Source organism: Zingiber officinale, chromosome 4A (genome assembly GCF_018446385.1).
Source record: "Zingiber officinale cultivar Zhangliang chromosome 4A, Zo_v1.1, whole genome shotgun sequence".
Lineage (NCBI taxonomy): Eukaryota > Viridiplantae > Streptophyta > Magnoliopsida > Zingiberales > Zingiberaceae > Zingiber > Zingiber officinale.
The window spans coordinates 27699650-27717965 of NC_055992.1; positions in this window are offsets into that span (position 1 = coordinate 27699650).

Here is an 18316-nt window from a genome sequence, read left to right on the forward strand (position 1 = left end):
TAATGAAAAGAAAAACAAAGCTGTACCGACAGACAAGGAATTTAAAAGAGCGGGATCGTGTCGTCGGAGCGTAGAGCAGCAGAGCGAGTAATCTCGAGTTCTCGATGTGAAAGATGATTATCAAGCTCCTGCCTGGGGCTTCTTTTATATGTTGCTCCGGGCGCCTGGATTCCTTCCGGGCGCCTGGAATGTGACGTAGTTGCTCAAATCGAGATGCTCCACGTGGCGACGACTTGGCCTGGATATAATTTGCTTTCCGGGCGCCCGGATCACCTTGTTCCAGAAAACTCCCTTTTCCTGCAAAACAAAGTTAGTCCGAGGCAATATATATCCTGCAAAATAGATTGTTAGCACATTTTATAATAGTATGAATTAGCACAAATAGTATGACTTAGATTCCGTCTTTCCGAGACCGGAATCTAGTCACGATCTTGACTTAGACATCCGAAATGGATCTAAGCCGGATCGACGCCTAATGTTCCCTTCCCGGGAGCGCGTCCTCGCAGTCACTCCCTTCCAGTGACTTACCTCACTTACCTGCCAGACGTCCGGTCAGCCCTTCGACCCGTCTAGACTTCTTGCCAGCTATCCGGTCAGCCCGTCGACCTAGCTGGACTTCTTGCCAAGCGTCCGGTCAGCCCGTCGACCCGCTTGGACTTCTTGCCAGCTATCCGGTCAGCCCATCGACCTAGCTGGACTTCTCGCCAAGCGTCCGGTCAGCCCGTCGACCCGCTTGGACTTCGTGCCAGACATCCGGTCAGCCCGTCGACCTGTCTGGACTTATCCTGCACACTCGATCAGAGTGTTAGATAACGACGAACCTAACTTAACCTGATTTGTCATTCATCAAAACCTAGGTTAGACCGTTAGTGCTACCCGCACCAACAGAAAGGTCTCCTTCATTAAAGGTGGAGTAGCTTCTTACACACTTTGAAAGCTTAGAAACTAAAGAATGAATGTAGAAATGAAGTACATAGTATGTTTTGTGCCAAGAGGATAAGTCCTCTATTTATAGTCCACTGGTCAAAAGTGATCATTTATTGACATGACAGCTCGAGGCTCCTCGAACAGTTGAAGGCACCTCCAAGTGGATAAAGATTTATCCACACCAATGCGCACTTTTCTGATCTGACATATTGGAGGTGCCTCGAGTAATCCAAGGAGCCTTTGCTACTGCCTTAGATCATTGAGGTGCCTCGGATAGGCTGAGCTGGACTCCACATCTTATCTCTTTGCCAATGGCTCCAATTTATTGGAGGCATCTTGGGTACTATTCATTCAAGGCACCTCTAGTAAATTGAGGCCCCTTGAGCACTGTTCACTAAATGGTCAATTTCAACATTGACCATTCCACTTTCCTGTTCACTTGGGTGATGCTCTGATTATTTAGAGTTAAGTACACCTGAACAGATCTTCTCCTTGAGCAAGCTTCCTCCCCAGCTTCTTATCCATTAGATGTGTTGCACACTTCCTTCTCACTCCATCGGTATACTCTTCGGCAACTCCTAATGTCTCTGATACACTGAGCTCATCATCTCACTTTTGTGCCATCCTGCTTGCTCATTGCATCTTCCACTTGACTTCTTGTGTTCCTAAGTCCTTGCACACTTAGACATAAGACATCAAATCTGCATGACCTAACTTAACTTGGTTGACCATATCAAAACTAACCCGGGATACTTACACTCTTCCCCAACTCCTCGTTCCTCGGATGCACTATGCCTTTTGACTCTCTTTCCTTCCAATGTCATCCTTCTCGCTTGCTTGCATCTTCTTCCAAAGTCTCATTGTCTCTGAGGTTCCTCATCTTTTCAGATCTCTCGAGTGTCCCATACCACGCTTCATCATAGTCCACTAGATCTTCAGCTAACGGGTACCTATATGTTCTCTTAAGTTCTTACATACTTAGACACACATATTAATAATAAAAGCAATACATAACTTAAACTAGTTTGATAATACATCAAAACAACCATGGTTCAAACCATTTGGATTTCCATAGATCTCCCTTTTAACCACTCGAAGTATTAACAGAAGCTTTTAAATTGTAAAGCGTTTAGATTTCTTTGTACATTTTTTCTTGATGCATAACAAAAGTTTTAATATGTTTTCAATGAGTATGTGGTTATTGGATCATTTGTGAGGTTAAAGAGGGTGAATAACTAATAGCTTCATTTTGCTTGTTTGTCTCTATAATTGTGTTAGTATGTAGTGGAACATCATAATAAACACAAAATGCAAATGCAATCCAAACACTTAACCTTTTATATCAGTGAAAACTTTCAATTCCAACTCCAAAACTTTTGTCTTGTTAGTGAATCACTCTTGAAATCCCTTTCAATTCCTCTTCCACAGTCAACCCTCCACACCATAGAAGATTTGTCTTTGGTAGCCCCCATCCGAAGCTTCCAATAGCAGTCATCTCTCTTCTCTGATTAGCCCCAACCTTGATCTCACAGCACTATCTTCATCACCAACCCTGTATTCAATTGTTTGATGAGTTAATTCAATCATTTGATTTGTTTGATGGCTTGGGTTGATTCTTGTGTGTAGTTGTCCCTTACATTTGATTGCCATTGTGATGTTGAATGCTTGTATCAAATTCATCTTCCCATGTTTTAGATTTCATATACATATGGTTTTATTGAATGATGATTGCAAGGTGTTTGATGGAATGTTTGCTTAAGCAGTTAGACTTTAATTTGGAATTTTTTTTTAGTTAGTTGTTTCCATTGCTTTGTTAGTTTCATATCCATTATGTTTGTGCTCTTCATTTGAATACAATGAGGTTAGATTAGTTTAGGTTTTGCTACATGCTCTAGGTTTCTTTTCATTAGATGTTTTCTTGATGTCGCTTTTAATTCGCATGCAATTGTAGTTTAGGTTAGATTAGGTTTCATTACTTGCATCATTTTTAATTTATTAGATTTAGATTTCAATCAAACCCAAAACCCCATTTCCAAATAAACTTGATCTTAGGATTATCATACAACGACTATATTCCTTGTGAGATATGACCTAGGCCATACCCTATATTTCATTAGTGTAATTAGGGGGTTTGGTACTTTATTATTTGACACTCAATTCACAAAAAAAATGAGTTTATCAAATTTGGCACCGTTGACGGGGAGTGTTAATGGTGTTTGATAGTATTAGGACTATTCTCTATTTTGAAAATGAAAAAAAGTATTTGAGTGTCTTAATGTCTATTATATCCATGTGTTTTGCATTATATGTTTCCAATGTGTTTGATCTTGTGTTCTAGTATTTTAGGTAAGATCGAGAATTTCCTTTTGTAAGTGGCTATGGATCCATATTCTCAATAGTTTGAAGATAAAATGGTGAATAAGTTGGATGAAATAACTTTCCATCTCAGACAATACACTGCAAATCAATTCCAACAGCAATAGACCATGCAGCCTCAGTGTTACTAGCCTGAACCTCAGTGTTATCAGCATGAACCTCAGTTCTATCAGCCTAAACATCAGTATTATGTAACAACCTAAATTTACTCATTTTGAGTCCCAAAAGTAATTTAAAAATAATTAAAACTGCCTTAGAAATATTCTAGAGATTTTTAGAGTATTTTTATGCAATTTTTGGAGGTCGTTTGGTATTTTTACTAAACGAAAGAAGTTTCGACAAAAAAAATTGTCCAAGCCGAGATTCGAACCCGCGACCTCCAGCCGAACCAATGTCTTAAGCAAATCCGGCTGACCAGGAAACCCAAGAGGGCATGCTAATCAAATAGGGAAAGAAAATATATTTAAGCAGTAAGGAAATCGAAAATAAATTGAAATAAAAAGGGGCGGCTGAGGAATCGAATCCGCGACCTTTGACTTAGTCAAAATCCGGCTGACCAAGTGTGCCAGCGGTCGATGCTGATCAGATGTGCAGCGACAAATATTTAAGGTATAGTATTTAATAAAAAAACCCTAGTTACAAAAAAGGGCTTAATTTTTTTTCCCGAGACCAAAACCTTTCCTACCTTCCTCTCCCGACGGCGTTTTTCCTCTCGGGCGGAAACAAAGAAGCGGACCTAGGGCACGCCTCCGGCGATCGGCGAGGGTGTTCTTCGAGGGATTCTTCGCCGGATTGAGTTCCTCTCGTCGAGGAGGAGCTGTGAGCACAAGAAGAGACTGAGAGCTCGAGTTATCCGAACCCTAGAACCTTCCCTCTTCGGCTGTGAGTCCAAGGAACCGAGGTAAGTCGCTACTCACCTGTGGTAAGAGTTGTTTGAGTTCAGTTTGGTGTTTTCTTTGTGTCTTTTTGGGTATGCCGTGAGGAGGGATGAGTTCAAAGTTTTCTGCCATGCCACAATTCCGGGAGGAATTGCTTCTTTTGGGTTTTCGAAATTTTATTTGTAGAGAATTACGATGTTTAGGGATCTTAGAATAGATTCAAGGTTTTGCTTGCTTTCTTGCCAATCTGATGAAGCATGATTGGAGATTTTGGGTTGCTTTACAAAAAGGTTAAGCTGTGAAGGTGTTATATAGGTTTGTTTTAACTTTACAGCAAGTTGAATTTGATCTTATGCAAAGAAAAAGGGGCACGAGTAACTCCCTTTGGGTTGCTGTGCAATTCGGCTACTTAGCTGAACATAAGAAGGCCTAGATTTGTTGAATAGCATGTAGTTTCCTTTATGTTGTTACCTTACTATTGCTTACTGTTAATTTAGAGCTGTAGTATAGTTTGTTGCGCTACGAAGTGGGCACGAACAACCCCTTACTGTTAGTTTCGGTTATGCTATACACTGAACAAGAACAGTTCATGGATTCTATACCAGCTTTAGAGTTACAAGTGCAGATTTTTTTTACAAGTAATGTACGCAGATTTTTGATAAGTATGACATGTAGATTTTTATAAGTATTGTAGGCTGATTTTGTCTTCCCCTTGCTTTTAGATGTGCATGAACAGATTATGGTATATATATATATATAACATTTAGTTTAAACTTTCCCTGCTATAATGAGTAGCTATAAGTAAAGAAAAGACCAAGGTCTTGATAGGATCCCTAAATTTTAAGTATTGGGATCCGCAGCACACTAAGTGGCCAAATGAATGCCAAGACATTTTATTATAAGAATATTACAAGATAACAAGTATTTTATTTTAAAGAGGCTAGTACCCGACTTCCAAGGTTGTCATTAAACAAATCTAGGTGACCAATTCCAAGGTCTTGGCCCTGGTAAGACCAAGGTCTTTACCCTCGTAGGACTTGTGACTAGCTACCACAGTCTCTATTAGGGAGCGCACATTGGTACTAAGCCTGGGCCCAAGAAAAGTTTATTATTATTTTGAAGTATTAAAGTATAAGTTTTGGAACAAATGAAACGAGCTTCACTTATGTTTAGAGTCAGCAAGTTTAGCTTCTTTTAATTCGAAGCATGCAGTATTAGTTGTATTTGTTTCCTGAGTAGTTATTTAGCATGATTAGCTTTATCTTTCAGCATGCAGTTTTTATTCTTGTATGTCACAAGTATGCTAATTTTATTGCTTTGCTATTAGTTGGGCATGAGTAATATTTATTGCTATTAGATTAACATGAGTAGCTATATATGCTTTATTTTAGAGCATTCAGTTTCTAGTTTCTTCTTATATACATGCACATTCGTGTTTTTGTGAGTTAGACAGCGCTTACTAAGCATTCGCTTATAGTTTGCATTTCCTCTTACTGCAGATACAGGAAAGGAAAAGTTTTAGCAAAGGAAGGTGACAAGGAGGTGTTCGATGATGTGTGATGCCTGGACTATGGAGAGATCTGGGGATTTGCCAAGAATTTATTAAGACTGTTTTCGTCAAATTGTTAAAAGAATTTAGAACTTGTACATGCTATTCTATGGATCGTTTTATCGTGCTTTGCGAGAGTTGATTATTTTGGTTATATATGAACTGCGTGGTTGTATGATATATGTTCCAGCCTCCTGTGGTTGAAGTATACTATGTATGTATCTCATTTTATGGTCACCGGTACAGGGGAGATACTGTCGAAATTTTTCGGTAGAGACTCCTCGTGGTTTCGATCATACCGGTTAAGTAGAGTTAGTAGTTAAGTAACGGTCACCCTTAGAGAGTAGTAGTAAGAAGGGCGGTCGTTACAGTTGGTATCAGAGCATCACACATCATCACTAACCTTGCCGTCTTCAAGTAAGAATGTATTTATACTTTCTTTTATGCTTTTCCTTTAGTGCTTGCAGTATAGAGAAATGTTTAGAAGTACCTGCTCATATGTGTTTAAAGTCAAGAATCATGCTTAAGTAAGATATATCTAGAAAGTATAGTGATGATTTCAAGTTTTACCTCTGCATGACGAGATGTCAAGAAGAGGGTGTCCCCGTACCACTCGTACTGAGAATCGAGCTCAGGAGAATGAGGAGCCCAGAACAACCGAGACCAATCTTTTTGAAGTTGTTGCTCAACTCCAGAGACAAGTGGCGGAGCAGCAACAAGTGATCGTCAATCTGATGGCGAATCAACAGCCAGTCCCTCCCACTCCTCCAACAATCAATGTGGAGACTCCAGTGGTGACTGAGGTTCCACCAGCCGCCCTGGAAGTCCCCACAACACCTAGAAGACAAGAAGCATATCTGATACAGTGGCTAAAGTTGAAGCCAGAAACTTTCTCAGGCACGACTAAGCCCTGGGATGCTTAGGCTTGGTTCAAGACACTAGAGAGCACCATGGAGCTTCTTGACTGGCCAGAAGTTGAGAAGGTCAAGTGTGCCTCTTTCTGCCTATCAGGAAATGCTCGTATGTGCTGGGAGAGAGAGTTAAGAGCAAGAGAGTAGACAATCAGATGAGATGGACTAACTCCGAGACAGAGTTTCACGAAGAATTCTTCCACTAACGGATCACCAATAAACATTATGAAGAGTTTATAGAGTCCAGAAGGTGAACCATCCTTTGAATTCACAGGAGTGCCAAGAAGGAGGACCCAGAAGCTTCTCTCTTCTCTGACAGCTCACCAGATGTTAGCTAAAGGGTGTGCTAGTTTTCTTGCATTCATTATGAGTACAGAAGAACAAGAAAGACCCAAGCAGGAGGAAGTTCAGATAGTCTGTGAGTATCCAGAGGTATTCCCAAAAGAGCTACCTGGACTACCCCCCAACCGAGAAGTAGAGTTTGAGATTGAATTGGTTCCTGGTACCGGTCCAATTTCAAAAGCTCCATACCGCATGTCTCCAGCAGAGCTGAAAGAGTTACAAGAACAACTTCAGGAGCTGCTTGACAAAGGCTTCATCCGCCCTAGTCATTCACCATGGGGAGCTCCTGTGTTGTTTGTCAAGAAGAAAGATGGATCTATGCGGATGTGCATAGATTATAGGGCGCTGAATCAAGTGGCAATCAAGAACAAGTACCCACTGCCCAGAATTGACGACTTATTTGATCAATTGAAAGGGGCAACAGTGTTCTCCAAGATAGACCTGCGCTCTGGGTACCATCAGTTGAAAGTGAAAGAAAGTGATATACCCAGAACAGCTTTCAGGACTAGATACTGACACTATGAGTTTGTAGTCATGCCTTTTGGTGTGACTAATGCACCTGCAGTTTTCATGGACTTGATGAACAGAGTGTTCAGAGAATACCTCGACAAATTTATCATCGTGTTCATCGATGACATTCTAGTCTATTCCAGAACCCCAGAGGAGCATGACACGCACTTGAGAATAGTCCTGTAGACTCTACAGCAGAAACAGCTTTATGCCAAATTCTCGAAGTGCGAGTTCTGGTTAAATCATGTGGCGTTTCTAGGTCACATTATTTCTAAAGAAGGCATCCAAGTGGATCCAGCCAAAATAGAAGCGGTCAACAACTGGAGTAAACCCAAGAACGCTAGGGAGATCAGAAGCTTCCTTGGTTTAGCTGGGTACTACAGGAAATTCGTGGAGGACTTTTCCAGGATAGCCTCTCCACTAACAACCCTCACTAGGAAGAACAAGAAGTTTGAATGGTCAGATAAATGTGAGCAGAGTTTCCAAGAGCTAAAGAAGAGACTGACCAGTGTTCCTATCTTGACAGTTCCAGAAAGTGACAGGAGTTTTGACATCTACAGTGATGCTTCCAAGATGGGCCTAGGAGCTGTACTCATGCAAGATGGAAAAGTTATAGCTTATGCTTCCAGACAACTCAAAGATTATGAGAAGAACTACCCCACTCATGATCTTGAGCTGGCAGCTGTGGTCTTTGCATTAAAACTCTAGCGACATTATTTGTATGGAGTTCAGTGCAGAATCTTCACAGATCATCAGAGCTTGAAGTATTTCTTTACTCAGAAAGACTTAAACATGAGACAACACAGGTGGCTAGAGTTGGTCAAAGATTATGACTGTGAAATCCTCTACCACCCAAGCAAAGCTAACACAGTGGCAGATGCACTAAGCAGAAAATCCAGTGCATCCCTGATATCTATGTCATCATTAGCCCTACCACTGCAGAAGGAAAAATTTCTCACAACCAAAAGCTAGGCCCATCTTGGAAGCATCTCCCCTGTTCATACAAAAGCAACTGCCAGAGGTGATGTTGATAAAAGTATTGCTCTTTGAGGGGATGAGATATTATCAACAAGAGAGGTGTCAAAAGAGATGCCTAAGTCTAGTCAACCTAGTGGGAGTGATTTTCCAAGTCATAAGTTGGCTTCTCAACAACCCAACTTACGAAGAAATGGTTTGATATTGAGAATAAGGCATTAATAACACTCTCAGTTGACACAATGAACCTCGAACGGTAGAGGAAGCATTAAGATGCTCCGTTAGAGAAAAAAAGGGGTAAGTTGCAATGGATGAGGAAATAGATTCAATGAGAAAGAATCAATTTTGGGATTTAGTCGATCTTCCTCTGGGCCGAAGGGCTATTGGGAATAAGTTGACTCTCAAAATCAAGAGGAAAGAGAATGGATCGATTAATCGATACAAAGTTTGACTAGTTGCAAAAGGGTATACCCAAATGGAGGGTATTATTTTTAAAAAGAAGCTAAGTACATCTTAGGAGTGAAGATCATGTAAGATCGATCAAAAAGGCTTTTGAGTTTGTCTCAAGAGGATTATATCATTAAGATGCTACAACACTTAATTGCAACATTGTATCCCAAGACTCCTGAAGAAATAGCCGAAATGAAAAAAAAATATATGTCAGTGCTATTGGTAGTTTGTTGTGCACTATATTGTATGCTTATCTTGATATAAGTTATGATGTTGACTTAGTTAGTCGTTTTCAGTTAAACCTAAGATCGAGACACTGGAAAGTGGTAAAGAGGATATTAAAATACCTAAGAAGGATAACAGATTATGTGTCTATTTTTAAGGATCTAAGATGAGCCTGAGTGACTACACAAATGCAGATTAAACAGGAGACCTTGATGACAGAAAATCTACATCTAGCTATACCTTCTTGCTAAATGGTGGCGTCATCTCATGGAATAGCAAGAAGCAAGTTTATGTAGTCATGTTGACAATGGAAGTTGTGTGGCTTAGCTTATGTAGCCTTGTCGTCAATAGAAGCTATATGGTTAGGCTTGTGTAGCCTTGTCGACAATGGAAGCTGTGTGGTTTGCACATTAGTTGTGCAACAATTTGTCTAGTTGAAAAGATTCATGAAGTATTTGAAGATTGCTGAGGACAGTGGTATTCCTATTACAGTGTACTGTAATGATCAAGCTGAGCATCCCAAATATCACAGCAAAGACAAACATATTAAATTAAGTATAATTTTATAAGGGATATTGTGGTCAAGAAAATGATAATTCTTGAGAATATCCTTACACGTACTATGCTTGCATATCCTTTTACTAAGCCATTAACTAAAGAGTCATTTCAAAGAATGGAAAGTCTTTGTGACTTCATAAAATGTAACATATTGTAAAATGTCATGATCTATTTAGTATATAAGTTGTTACATTTTGGATAAATGTCTCGATGAGCATGTTGGCAGGTTGAAATTGGTCCACTCACATGGACAATCATCTCTATTTGTTAAGTATAAATAGAGGTAAGATCGTTATTTATGGGACAACTTATGTAGCTATGAATAGAGACATACTTATAAGTTAAGGTCGCCTTGATAATTATATCAAGATGAGATCATTTATGTAATGATCGAAGTAAATGAACCCACCATTTACTAAACCTGTAGAAAGCCAGATTGGAATTCATATGTTGAATTCGGGATTAAACATTAGATATGTCTAGATTGAAATCTGTACGATGTTAAAATTTGAGAAACACATGCGCTCTTTTTAGTAAAGAGAATAACATCGTAGCATGTGATTCATATCACATGTGTTATGACGACAAAAAGGGTAGTAGGAGAATGGATCCCTGTTTCTCTACTATGTGAGACCTTTGAGATTATAAGTTAATCTCAGTTTTTGCCCTTAGTCACTATTTAGCAGTTTACTTGAAGTTTTAATCAGTGTTTGCTACTTTAGCATGTATCCTATGACTATGGATGATTCGGTCTATGGAACAGAACTAGGAAAGCGACTGATTGAAATGAATAGATTCTAGCTAAAAAGGAAGATTAAATAGATTTATATCTTTTAATGTTATTCACTGGTCGACCCATTTATGTTATGTATAGAAATGAATGTGAATATTAAATATGTAGCATGCTCTTGACATAATGGTCATTATAAGGGATTAGAGATGTTCATATTGATGTAAATGAAGATTATTTAATCTGTGTAAATAGCAAGACATGGAAATCTCCAAGATAATGGTTGTGTGCTACTAGGAGATTGGATGCTTCCTAGATAAAGGTTATGTGCCACCAGGACAGAGAGGCTATGTGCCATTATGAGGATGACTCTGATTCATTGCTCAAAGAGCGGCTATGTAAGGTGTAATAATCTTCTTAGCATCTATCGCTCAATGTGCTTGCTATCGCATGAACCATTTTCTCTAAAGTATGAATTGGATGTTCTTATTTAGTCTTTGTGACTAATTAGTGTTTTGCTCTGACCTTCATATAGTCATGTGACCAATTAATGTTTGGCTTTGGCCCTGTGACATGATCATCTTGTAGTCTATGTGATTGACACGGTCTATGTGACCAGATAACCTTTATGGATTGACTTGGACGAGTGGGAGATGTTGGAATTAGGAAGGTGAAAAGGTACCCCTTCCCCTTCCTCTTCCAATCCAATCACCTTCTCCATAAATGAAGGAACGGGAAGAGACCTTCTGCACCTATATAAGGTCGTCCAAGCAATCTAAAAGGATGAGGAACACAAGAGAAAAAGGAAGAGGGGGCTTGCTGTGTGTGAGGTTTGAGAAAGGGTTCGTCTCATTTCGAAAAGGTCTCCGTACAAGGTTCGTCCGTGTGAACAAGATTGTAAATGGGCAAAGAAGAACATTCAAGATTGGTTTGTCCAATCTTGCAAGAGGGATTTGGTTTGTGAACCACGAAGAGCTTTTTGATTCTGTGATTGTTCTTCCGTCAGCAAGTCTTGCCGGCGCCAATTGCAGATCTACGGGAGATCGCTGTAAGTGTTTACTATTTTTCATGCTTTAGAACTGTCAACATGAATAATATGTAGAAAATAGCTAAAATGAATGTATCAATCTCAATATGTTTGTGCCAAGCTTTTGCTGCAAGTTCTTGACCAGTAAAGCACTAAGGTGAAGCTCTTATTGACTCATTGTCAAATGACAAAATCTCTTTTACAAGCCTTTATGATTCAAGAACTTTAAACATCGTTTGAATCTGAATTTTTTATTGCTTTTAGCTGAATTTTCTGGATTTGATAGAATCTGTTTGAACAATTGCTTTTGATTTATATGGGTGCTGGGTTTGTGTTACAAGCTCCTGAACAGAAGGAATCCGAGGAGAATCTGATCTTCCAATACCATGTGTAGGGAATGAGTTTCCGGTTGCAACAAGTTGTAAGAGAGACCCTAAGCTAATATCAAAACAATAATAGGGATGAGTGCAAAAACAAAAACAAAAAAAAAAAGAAGAAATAAACTGCAGGGCAGTCTCTGGAATTGAAGAATCAACCTAGGCTCATTTAGTGCCAAGCTACACGATTCATTCCAAAATTCCTTCAAGTTCCAATTTCTAAAACTGGAGGCTAAATATGAAATGGAAAGGAAGCTGCGCTTGTCTCCATTGATACACTAAGGGGAGTAGGGGACAGTACCCTTACATCTTTGAGCTATAGAAGAAGAAAGATAATAAAGAGAAGATTGGTGCTTTCATTGAGAGATAAACTCAAGCAGCAAAGAAGCAATTAATGGCTGAATTCTGGCTGAACTGGTTTCCAAAATTAACCATGAATCTGAATTCCTGAACTCAATTTTCTGTTCTGTTGAATCTGAGATTGCCTAACTAAACATCATTCTGAAGTCAGAATTGAAGTGGCTTCGAATCAAGTCATAAGTAGAAGTGTGAAACAAGTTGGATCCAAGTGGGATGTTGTGATTTTCAGAATTGAGTAAGACCTCAAAATTATGAACTCTGTACCAAGGAAAATACTTATGTTTAGTGCTAACTCTGAATCTGTTTTGCGAATGGCAGCAACTTGAATTAAATCTTTTGTAGTTTTAGTGCCTAATGAGGTCCCTCGTGAAGTTTAATTTTGTATGAGACAAGCCGAGATTAATTTAGAGTTCAAGTTCTGAAACTTAAATCTAGAATTTCAGCAATGAACTTAACTGTGAACTGTATTGTGAAATTCTAAGATACATCATCTGCTACTGCTTTTATTCTAAAACAGACATGCTTTAAGCTTTGAACCTATTGAAACCTGGATTGTTAGAACTAAATTTTGGTGGCTGTTGAATCTGAATATTTTCTGAACCCCAGAAAATGTATTCTAAAAATCAAAGTTTAGAGGAATAAATTCAAGACTAGAGGTCTTTAGTAAGATAGCTGAATTCAGTTTTGGATTCATAGAGGGGTAAAATGTAGACTTTAGTTTAAGAATTCCTGGGAACTTAAAATTGTACTCTGCAGCAGTCCAGTGGTAAGTTGTGTAGTTCATAGATAAAAATAAAAAGAGAAAACAGTGGCAAGGAGGGTATCAACTAGAGAGGATAATGCTAAGAACTTTGGGTAATGATCAAATTAAAGGAGAGCTTGGTGTAATCTCTTGTATATAATCATTGATAAATGATATTCATATTTTTTCATATCAAATTGATAAACTAATGAAATATATTCCTCCAATATTCTTATTTCCTCGTTGATTCCTTTTCTTTTGCCATTTAACTTACTTCGTTTAGTTTTTTTTTATTCTATTCCAATTTTCAAAAGATCTGTGATTATCAGTCGTTGATTTCAGATCTGGATTAGATTTTAAAAGAGGGGCGAAGCTACACTCTTAAGGTGGATCGCGCTTCATCTTTCTTCGATCGCATATCGCACTTCATCTTCTCGACCCGACGCCAATCTCCGTTTCTCCACCGCCGGCCATCTTCTCTTCACCTCACCCTCTCCCGATTGGGAGAGGTTCCTACCACCTTGCGCTTCTTCTTCCGGGATCTCCCGACGCCAAGCACCTGACGCTAAGATCTCCACCGCTGGCTGCATCTCCAATTCCATCTGATCCGGTTCCAATCACAACACTGTCATTCACCGGCAATTCCTCTTCCACAGTCAGTCCTCCACACCGCGGTAGATTTGTCTTCGATAGCCCCCATCCGAAGCTTCCAACAGCAGCCATCTCTCTTCTCTGATCAGCCCCAATCTGGATCTCACAGCACTATCTTCATCACCAAGCCTGGATTTAATCGTTTGATGAGTTAATTCGATCATTTGATTTGTTTAATGGGTTGGGTTGATTCTTGTGATTGTGATGTTGTATGCTTGTATCAAATTCACCTTCCCATGTTTTAGATTTCATGTACATGCGGTTTTATTAAATGATGCTTCCAAGGTGTTTGACGGAATGTTTGCTTAAGTAGTTAGACTTTAGTTTGGATTTTTTTAGTTAGATGTTTGCATTGCTTTGTTAGTTTCGTATCCATTATGTTTGTGCTCTTCATTTGATTACAATGAGGTTAGATTAGTTTAGGTTTTACCATATGCTCTAGTTTCTTTTCGTTAGATGTTTTATTGATGTCGCTTTTAATTCGCATGCAATTGTAGTTTAGGTTATATTAGGTTTCATTATTTGTATCGCTTTTCATTTATTAGATTTAGATTCCAATCAAACTCAAAACTCCATTTTCAAATAAACTTGATCCTAGAATTATCATGCATGGACTGCATGCTTTGTAAAATATGATTCATGTCATACCCTATACTTTATTAATGTAGTTAGGATATTCGGTATTTTATTATTTGATATCCAATTCACGAAAAAATTATTTTTTTCGCGTATCTTCAAGAATCTTCCTCCAAACATAATAATCATCCTCAAATCCCAAGCTTTTTACAGCTCCTCATGACTAGATGTCTATCATCTCCTCTAAACTTAATTAATCTTCATTCTCTATGCTTGACATCCTTGTGTCCAAAGCTTCTCATGACTCCTAACTCAACCAAGATATGTATCACCCTAAGCTTGTCTATGATTTCTAAGTTGTGGCACCTCTGCACACTTAATCAGCTATATTAAATATACATCTAACTTAATTAAGATGCATTATCAACGCATCAAAATACCATCATTAAACTCAATCACAAGAGAGGAACCATTGTTTCCAGCATACTCGATCTAATGATAATAATGTGATTACCATATAATGGTTGTCATCCATGACAGCTAATCTATTATTGCAATGGAGCACCTTGAGTGCATAATGACAAGAATAATAATAATAATAATATACTTGTGCAAATAAATAACTATCCGGAAGATGGTAAAGCTTCTAATTATTATCCTGAATTTCTATTCTTGTCATCATTAGTCTGGGCTGATACAGTAAGTTGCCTGTCACACCCTTTCTAGTTACTATATGACCAGAGTGAGCAAATATCACACAATCGAATGGCGTGAAGGAAAGCCAAAAACAGTTTGTTTAATCTGAAGAGTAAACTTGCTGTCCATGACTAAACACAAAGGTATTTGAAAGCAATTCTTCTTGCTGCCGTATTTCTGTACAAGGTTAAAAAGAAGCACACTAATCTAGTGCAACACACTTGGAAATAAAACGAGGAAGGGCTATTACAAATCCCTATATACTTAGATTCTACATCTCTTTCGCGTGATACTCTTAACACGAACACTCGTGTTAACAACTCATGTTGTGTATATACTGGATATCTGAGTCTAATTAAGTTATAAATTATGTAGGTTACAATCAACTACGTAACATAAATAAACATGGACGATAACCAAAGTAATCTTAGCTTCTCTTATGAGAAGGTTGGACTTGTCAAATGCTTGGCAATTTACTCTCAGCCCAGGATAACAAGACCTCATAAATAATCTCTTAGATTCAAAAAACTGAGCTAATAAAGAAAAACTTATCTTGCCCATTGTGATGTTGGACCGGATAGAGATTATCTACAAGTTGACGAGAAGAGAGGAATTGAAAAGAAGACAAGAAGAGAGAATGCCAAAACAATAAGGGAAACTCGTCAAATTTACTAGAAAAATAAACTTTGTTATTAAAAGAGAGATGATCTCTCATACAACTATACCCTAAGACAAAGAAAGGAAAGAAATCATAATATTTGGATCTCAATTCCAATCTTGTAGAGAAAGAAAAAAGAATCTCTTGACATAAATTAAAATTAATAAAACGGGACGTTGTTATAGACTAACTATGACCCATAATTATTAAGATTACCAAAAATATCCTAAATACAATAAAAATAGAAATTACTAAAAAAATAGTAATAAAATCTATGGAGGCTCGGATGAAAGGCTAAACGATAAAATTTTGGTCCGAAAATTGATAGTTATGGGTACCCCTATAACAAATGTAGATTTACAAATTATGCATATGTGGCCACCAACAAAGCCTGATTCTGAGTCCTGAGTCAAAAGTTAAGACTGTTTGAAGTTCAAAGGGTCATGCTGAATTGATCCTTTATCAGTCTCTCTAGTTTTAAAAGAACTCGCCCTTGAGTTCATAGCAGTCTCATCAGCATCCACCAAATAAGGAGTCAAGTATTTCACATTAAAGACATCAGACATCTTCAGATGACTATGAAGGCACAACTTGTAGGGATTATCATTGATCTTTTATAGTATCTCACACGGTCGAATCTTCCGATCCTTCAGCTTATTATACTCATCAACAGTGAAAAGACCATAAGTTAACACAGTACAGACAAAATCTCTTACCTCAAAAAGTACTTGATGACGATAACTGTCAACCCAAGTTTTGTACATAGTATTGCTATCTAGAATTGATAGTTTCACCTGTTAGGATGTATACTATAAGCCTAGTTTTTTGTATGAACATCTGTTTTTGAGATATTTTGAAATAATAATCACTTTGGTCAAATGTCTGCATTTTATATATATGTCGATGCAATTGTCTATTGAATTTATATTGTAGATAACATGGTGTATGGTGCCACACAGAAGATCATGTTATCGGTTCCTTATAAATTATAAATAGTATCTCACAACCAAGATGGATAGGGACAAACCATTGGAACAGTTGTAGTGTAATTTGGTATTAGTTTATCTTGACTATATAATTACACTAGTACACTATGTGTGTATTGAATATGACCATTTAAGGTTGTTCGATTTATACTGACTATATAAAATAACAGAACCTCTATTATTATGGATGTGCGTACTCTTAATCCCGATATAATAACAAACACATATACATAATATTTATTTCTTTAACTTATTAATGAGTGAGATGTATTCGTTAAATCAATAGACCCAATAAGTTGGGAGATAGTACCATTTATATGGTGTGTTGTTGATTATAAAGGAAAACTGTGTCCTATTTATTTAGGTTGATGATGCCCCCTTGAGGAGCTTATAAGGATTATCATGTAAACCCTGCAGGTGGACTTAGTCCGACATGATAATAAAGTTGAGTGGTACTACTTTTGGAGTCAGATGTTAATTAAATGAGTTGTCAGTAATTTATTTAATTAATGAACATACGATATCTTAAACACAGGGAGATTAATGCACACATGATAAGTAAGAGCCCATATTGTAATATGGGATTGGTGCAGTAGTTCAATAATGACCCTTTAGTGGTATGAGTTATTATTGATGAACTTGAGTTGAGTGTTCGGATCGAACACAGGAAGCTCAAGTCCATCAGGAGGCCAAAACCAATTCCTTCTCTCGATCCCTATTGTAGCCTCTATATATATAAAGTCTCACATCCACCCAAGCCTTGCTTCTTATCCAAGCAAGGGGCCAGCCAAGCCTTGCTTGTTGCCCAAGCATAGGGTCGGCCAAGCCTTGCTTGGTGCCCAAGATAAGGGCCAGCCAAGCCTTGCTTGGTGCCCAAGCAAGGGGCCGACCACAATATGAATAAAAGGGAGATTTTATTTAAAACAGAATTTTGTTAAAATTTTTTCTTTTATAGCTATTTACAATGGTTTAAAAGAGATATTTTAATTTTGTTAAAATCTTTCCTTTTTGTAACCATCCACAATAGGAATAAAAGGAAAATTTTATTTAAAATAATGTTTTTAATAAAAATCTTTCCTTTTTAGCCGCCAGCAAATATTATAAAAGAAGAGAGGGTGGTGCCCAAAAACTAACCTAAGAATCTTCTTCTATTCTCTTGTGGTTGGCGCCCCTCCTCTCTTATTTCCCCCTTTCTTCTTTCCCTAGGGCCGACGACGTTTTTCCCTTCCTCTTCATTAGGGATGGCGCCCCTTAGGAGAAGAGTTTACTTTGTGGCCAGTTGCTTGGACGAGAAGAAGAAGAGAAGGAGGCATCCTATTCTAGCATCTCTTGGTGGTCGAAAGATTGGAAACAAGAAGAAGGAGTCGGGTGGTTTTGTCTTGGTAGATCGTCGCCCACACAACGTCCAAGAGGAGGAAAGGAATACAGTAGAAGATCAAGAGGTCTTGGCATATGAGGAAAGGTACAACTAATTCTTATTCCGCAGCGCAATTAGTTTGTTTTTTTCATATAGATCCTGAACACCAATATAAGAGGCCAGCGATTTTGTGCTTCGATCAAGGTGCGCTTTAATCAATCAAGAACTTGCTTGATTAATTAAACACATGTTTGATCAAACATGTGAGTTGCTAGAAAAGGTTCTGTGGTTGTACAAATTTTTGCACAGGGGATTTACACAGAACAGAACTCCCAACACCAACAATTGGTATCATAGCAAGTTTTCTGCCTTTGAGTATTTGGTTTTCGGTTAAATAATGCACTGTTCAAATAGAATTTTGGCAGGATAATAGTAGGATATGCAAAATAGATTAA